Raw genomic sequence first — 6,297 nt, forward strand, 5'->3', positions numbered from 1 at the left:
TGGCATCGCCTGAGTGGCCTGAACTTCCCCCCGTCAAGCAGCCCCAGCAGCAGCTGGGAGCCTGGGTCACAAGAAATGGCCGGGACCTGGCGGAGGAGCCGGCTTTGAGAGGTGGAGACGTTACCGCATGCTGCCTGTTTGCTGTTGAAATGTTGCCCCTTGGCTTAAATATCGTGCTGAATAACAGCCAACTGAGGTTTTTGTTCACCAGAAGTTTCTCCCAGAATAGAAACTGCCCACAGTATTTTTCTTGGGAAGTCCATTTGTCTGGAAACTTTCACTGTTGACATTTTTAAGCTAATGCACCCTGTTATGCAAAGTTTAGCAGAAAAAGCCACATTCTATTTGCCACTTGCGTTTTGTTCCCCGAACTCTGCCACCTGGGGTAAACCCACATCTAGAAGTCAAACACAGCACTTGCGTTCTCAGCTTGTGCGTTCCTGAAATGCCAGCAGCCCACATGCTGGCCCGGGAGCTTTGGCATTTTGTCTCAAAGCTGAGGCAAGTGGCCCAAATCCCTTTCTTGTCCTTCTCTCTGACACTTGAGGCCCACAGCAAAAGGAACGTTCTGACAGTGTTCTTTGGGTGCGGATAAGGTTTCACATGCTGCTCTCTCTCCAGAGGAGCACCCCTCCTCAGAGGAAAACCAGCCAACCAGAAAGTAAGCAGCTGCCCCCCCTGTAAATCCAGGTTCGGGGATTTGGGTCTTAAAACACAGCACCTGTTGCGGGTGAGCAGGTGCGGTGGGACCACAGCTGTGGGGGGCTGTGATGTGGCCGGCTTGCATCAGCAAACACAGGGCTCCTTGTCAGTCTAACACGTGGGGAGAGGGTGATAAATGAATTTTGTTACAGCTCCTGCCACCCCAGCAGAAAGAAACCCAGTGCAATCTCATAGGATCGCTGCAAGGAATAAGAGAAAAACATTCATTCTCCTGGGTCGGGTCAGCCAGACTCTCGGTTGTCTTTCTTCTGGGTTTCTATGGTAACGATGTGCTCTGTAAGTGCTACCAATTCAATCTGCGGACCACATCCCCATCAGATGCTGCAAACCCACCCTTCCAGCTTTCCTCTGGCATCAGTGACCACGACGCCAGCAATGCTCCCAGAATGAAACAGCTAAGCGTTTGGGCACGTGGCCTTTGCAATTCCTCCCAGTGAGGAGTATGCAGATACGGAGAGAGGCAGCAGCGAGGGCTGGAGAGGGGCGAGGGGTTGGCACTGGATCCAAATCAATGGTAATACCCGGATGTTCAGCTTGTCTTGGGATCCAGAGTAATTATGTTTATCCTTTCCATCATTGTTGGAATTTGGGTTAGATTACTTTGCTAATGAAAAAGTTTTCCTAAAGAATTTCTTATATAACAGAATCTTGGAGCCACTTCTGTGCATATTACAAATAAGTCCAGGACAGTGTTGCAAAGATAGACCACGATTCTCCTTGAAGGATACGAGGGTGTGTTATCAGTGACTCATCTGCTACTTGAATGCAGACACTAGAAACCCTGCAGAGCGGCCCTGAGGTCGGAAAGAACCACAGGGCACTGCCCTGCGGGCATGATCCCGACAGCAGCCCCCCCAGGTTCATGGCCATTGCAAAACACCAAAGACCCTCATATCCAGAACGGCAGGGCCTTTGCTCCACTGCCCAGGACCCTCCAGACAGGTCCACGCTCCTCCAGCTTCCACGTTGTCAGAGATGTGTCACCTGGAACAAGTGACAGGGCAGCCTCCCATTTTTACATAGTCCCATCCCTATTGTTACTATTATTTCATTAACATTAACACTAAAAGGGTCCTGTCTTTTTAATTAACTTGTTCCCTCTTCCCTGTGTAGCTTTAGTTTCTCATAGAAAAATGACATCTTTTATGATGTGTTTAAGTCTCTATTTTACTCTGCTTCGGTGAAGCCAAAATGGAGCGAAGCTCAGCAGGTCACCTGCCAGAACACCCGAGGTTCTGCTCTGGCGCCACGGGCTGAAATAACTGGGGGATGCACCCAACCCTCTCTGACACGGCCCGAGGTCAGCCCAGGGCCTCTGGCGATAGCGAGCCAGGACCATCAGGAGGATTACGAGATGGAGGGCGTGTTGGGCACAATGTTTGATCTTCGAAGGTCAGGCTGTGCGCACGAGGAGGCAGAGGTCAGGCTGACGTTTCTCAGGCTCTTCTGGCCGGCTCTGAGCAAGCCTGTTCCAGGAAGCCGGTTTGTTATTCTGGTCGGGGACTGTTTATCATGATGCCTTTGAGGGGGTCAGGTTTCCTGTTGCAGGGAGTCCTAATAGTTCCTCATATTTACATAAATAGGCCTTCAAATATTGACTAAAGGTGTCTTGTGGGAAAAGTGAATTTCAACCCGGTGGGGTTGGAGGAAACAAGTGATATGCATGGGGACAAAAAGTGGAGGAGAATGCAGTCTCTCTTCTGTGACAATTCTTTGAATCCATGAGTAGAGAATTGCTGTCTGCAGTTTTCTTCCATGCAGAGTCCTTAAAGATCCAGTAGATGCTGGCTAAGCTGTTAGAGACGATCTATAAAGTCGAATACACTTTAAAGGTTCTGACACATCCTGTAACCACAAATCAAGTAAGAAATTACTTTTTATGCAAAAGATAAATTAAGAACTACCATTTATCTGTCTTTTTTTTTTTTTTAACAGAAGTTCCTATATAAAGTGATTAAAGAGGATAATGTGGACACAGCCCCCGTGACAGCCTGGGTACACAGGAGGTGGTCCATAAAAACCCGTTCCCTTCTCTTGCTTCTAAAAACCAAACCAAGCCAAACAAATATCTGGCCAAGACGATGGAGAAATAGCAGAAAATTAGTCACCTTCAGAATTGCAGATAAAATAATCCAGCCAAAAGAAAATTCAAAGAAATGAACTTGTAAATATTGTGGCCTATGAAAAGAACAAAGATGTAATTCACTTCGCCTTCAACAAAAGTCAAAACAAAGCTATCTTGTCCTTCACAAGAACCCTGAGAAGCTGGGGGCACGAATGACAATCCCTTTACAGGAACAGTCAGGAAGAGGGAAACTGCCTTCTCTAGGTTCACATGTGGCTGAAAATAGCTCCAGAATTGCTGACGCTGCCCAGAGGCTCTGCCACCTCCGGCTGTGCCCCTGGCGGGACCTTCCAGGGCCCCCAGGTTCTCCCCTTGGGATCCACTGTGATTCCTTGATCTGGTTCTCGTTTAACTTTCCAGCAACTCCTGGCCCTTCTCAGTTGTCTGCACTTTCCAGGTAGGAGAGCAGAATGTCTTCTCAGCCCCACAGCCACAGCTGTCCGCCCGCCCCACCCCCACGGGGTCCAGAAAGTGAGAGCTTGCTTCTGAGAAGGGTACTTCCCTGAGGAAGGAGCTGGGCGGTTTCCTTGACCCCAGAGCCCTTTACTGGAAAGTGGCTACAGACACGTGTCCCCTGCCACCCTGAGGACCAGAAACCTGGACAATCAGCCAGGAGCCGCTGCCACAGCCCCCAGCCTGCTCTGCGCACGTTCTAGGAGTTTAGACGCGCCTCCAGGCAGGGCAGTCCCCCCTCAGATGCGCTGGGTCAGAACCCCGGCCAGGGCCACGGCTTGGGAACTCCGCAGGGAGGGGGATGAGACTCTGGGCCACTCCCCATTCTGAGCAGCCCCAGCAGCACCAGGTTGCCCTTGAAAGGAAAGCACTGGGAACCGCTCCAGCCCCAGCGGCACCTGCCGGGCCTCGCAGGGCCCCTCATTCAAAGGAGGCAGCGAGGACAGCCTGGCAGGGCTGCGAAGAAGAACCGGTCACCCCAGCATGTCTCCGCAGACGAAACTTTTGCCAACTCAGATTAAAAAGAGATTGTGTATATTTATAATGCGTGTGTGTGTGTACACACACATATACCACACATATATAAATTTAGCCATGTGTTTATATATGAACGTACATATTTACCTTTCTATTGTTGAATACACAGATGCAGAAGGCTGCGTAGAGCAAACAGGAAGCCTGATGAAGCATTGTAAGGCAAACGTGGGTACCACCACCCACAAACTGTGCTAGAACCTTCCCCAGATGCCCCAGGGGCCCACCCCAAGTCACACCTCCCCCTCCCTCCCGGAGGACCCAGGAGGCTGAGTTTTACGTCCTCACTTCTGTGCTTTTCTCTGCAGTACTGTGACCTGTGTACAACCCCACACAAGGGAATTTCCTTGAGTCTTTTTTCGGTTTTGCTTGTGCCTCACGAGTCCGTAAGCTCCCACCCCTGTTTTTATACATTTTTATACATTTTATAAATTTACGTACACATACACACATACAGACATGAGCACATATAGACAGATGCCTTAGTCTTTAGAAAAAAGATTAAGGCTTCCTCCCTTCCCATTATGTCAGCACACTGCACTTTTAATGTCATTAATGGGATAAATGATGGAAAAGCATAAATTAATACTACAATTAAAAAAAAAAACTGCACGTGGGACCTCAAGTATGAGCCCCTGAGAACAATTCCCCAAATAAGTACTGAGCTGTACCCCAAGCCCCTGGGATCCCCACACGTGCCCCTCATCGCTCCAGTGCAAATTTCACCCGGGGACCCCAAGGAAATAGTGTCGGTCTCCTTCCAACGTCTCATTTTCTTCAGGTCAGAGGCCAGCGTCGAGGGCTCACCACACCGTGGAGCGCAGCCGCTGGAGAGACATCAGGCAGCTTGGGCTGGCTTGTATCCATTTGTTGGAGTCAATCGCCAAATCTTGGTGACTTTGGGGACCAGTTGTCAGGCATGGCCATTACTAAAAATGAAAATGTATACGCTTGCAATTAAGTAAGTTATATTAACATCCAAGGTAGTAAATACCCATAACTCCTCATCTCCTATTTCACCACAACATGCTGTCATCTGTGCTCTTCAGTTTCTCTGGGTCTGTAGCATCTCTCTGTGGAAATGCTTTATGATGGTGACTACCACACACCTCTTCCCAACTCTGAGTTTGGTGATCTCGTGTTGGTGGCTGGAACTTGGCTGTGATGGAGGATTTATACCATGGAAACCAGCAAGTGCCACAAACTGGGTGCCCACCATACACACACGTGCACACACTCAGTACCAGTACACCCCTGGTTTCTCCTCCCAGCCCCCAAAGATTAAGAACTGGAAAGCAAGCATCTTTCAAGGCGGCCTCCCCTTTTAGCATGTCTCATCCACCATGCAGAGACGGGAGGCGTGCGCAGGCCCAGAGCCCGATACAGGAGGATTGGTGGCCAAGATGTGGCCAGGCCTACTCGAAGGCTGGCGGGGGGGCGAGGTCCTCCTTGGAGGGCTGTAGATGCAGCTACTCACTCCCAGGCTCCCTTGGGAAGGTAGTGGGGCCTTGAAGTCCTCTCAGGCACTCCCGGCCCCTTGGCATGTCTGCTGCCCCTGGAAATGAGGGTGGGTCTGCCCGGCCTCCAAGGCACTCAGCTCACCTGGGGATGACTCAGGCTCTGGGCTCCTGGCACCAGGGCTAAAACCAGAGACTGCCTCCTCCTTATTGATCTCCTGATCTTTTTTGGGTCTAGTACTGTGGTGTAATAAGAAATAAGAATAAGAGAGGGGCTGGGTATTGAGTTACGCAACAATGGCCAATGATTTAATCCATCATGTAATGAGAACCCCATAAAAACCCCAAAACGACAGGTTTCAGAAAGCCTCAGGTAGGGGAGCAAATCAACGTGCTGGGAGGGTGGCACATCCAGACAGGGCATGGGGGCTCCACCCCCACCCCACATACCTCGCTTCTGGCATCTCTTCCGTTTGGCTGCTCCTGTAGATCAGAAGACACGTGGCCCCTAGAAAAGTGTGTGGCATCTGAGGTGAGCACGGTCTGTGGGACTCAGCCCTCAGCCTGTGGGATCTGGGCCAACTCTAGTGTCAGAACTGAACTGAATCGTTGGACACCCAGTTGATGTTGGGGAATTGAGAACTGTTGTCTGGCATGACACCAGACAAGTGTGAAGGCAGAGAAAGTGCTGGGTCTTCCCTAAGAACACCAGTGTTCGCTAGTCTTTGAGCTCCCATTTGAGGGGCCCGGAGTGTCTCCTGCTTGACTTTGGAAGGCAGTCCTCATCCTACTCCCTTGCCTGGCAGGCCCTGGAAGCTTCCCCTCCCGCCCACCATCACAGCCCAGAAAGCCGAAGCCCACCTCTCCCTGCCCCCAACCTGTGTCCCATCCACCCAGGCCCCAGCCCTCCTCTGTGTCCCACCCACATCTCCAGGCCCCAGCCCCTCTCCTGTGTCCCACCCACATCTCCAGGTCTCAGCCCCTCTCCTGTGTCCCACCCACATC

At 50.9% G+C, this 6,297-nt stretch overlaps 1 long non-coding RNA gene across 1 annotated transcript; it reads right to left on the reverse strand.

Annotated features, from left to right (window-relative positions):
* Positions 1-3,984: 3,984 nt before the first annotated feature.
* Positions 3,985-6,063, reverse strand: LOC139041741 (uncharacterized). Its single transcript, XR_011497546.1, has 3 exons — positions 5,743-6,063; positions 5,438-5,532; positions 3,985-4,764 (listed from the first exon to the last, which is right to left on the reverse strand). It is a non-coding gene; the product is annotated as an uncharacterized lncRNA (long non-coding RNA).
* Positions 6,064-6,297: the final 234 nt, after the last annotated feature.

The sequence above is a fragment of the Equus asinus genome, chromosome 23 (assembly GCF_041296235.1).
Source record: "Equus asinus isolate D_3611 breed Donkey chromosome 23, EquAss-T2T_v2, whole genome shotgun sequence".
Taxonomy (NCBI): domain Eukaryota; kingdom Metazoa; phylum Chordata; class Mammalia; order Perissodactyla; family Equidae; genus Equus; species Equus asinus.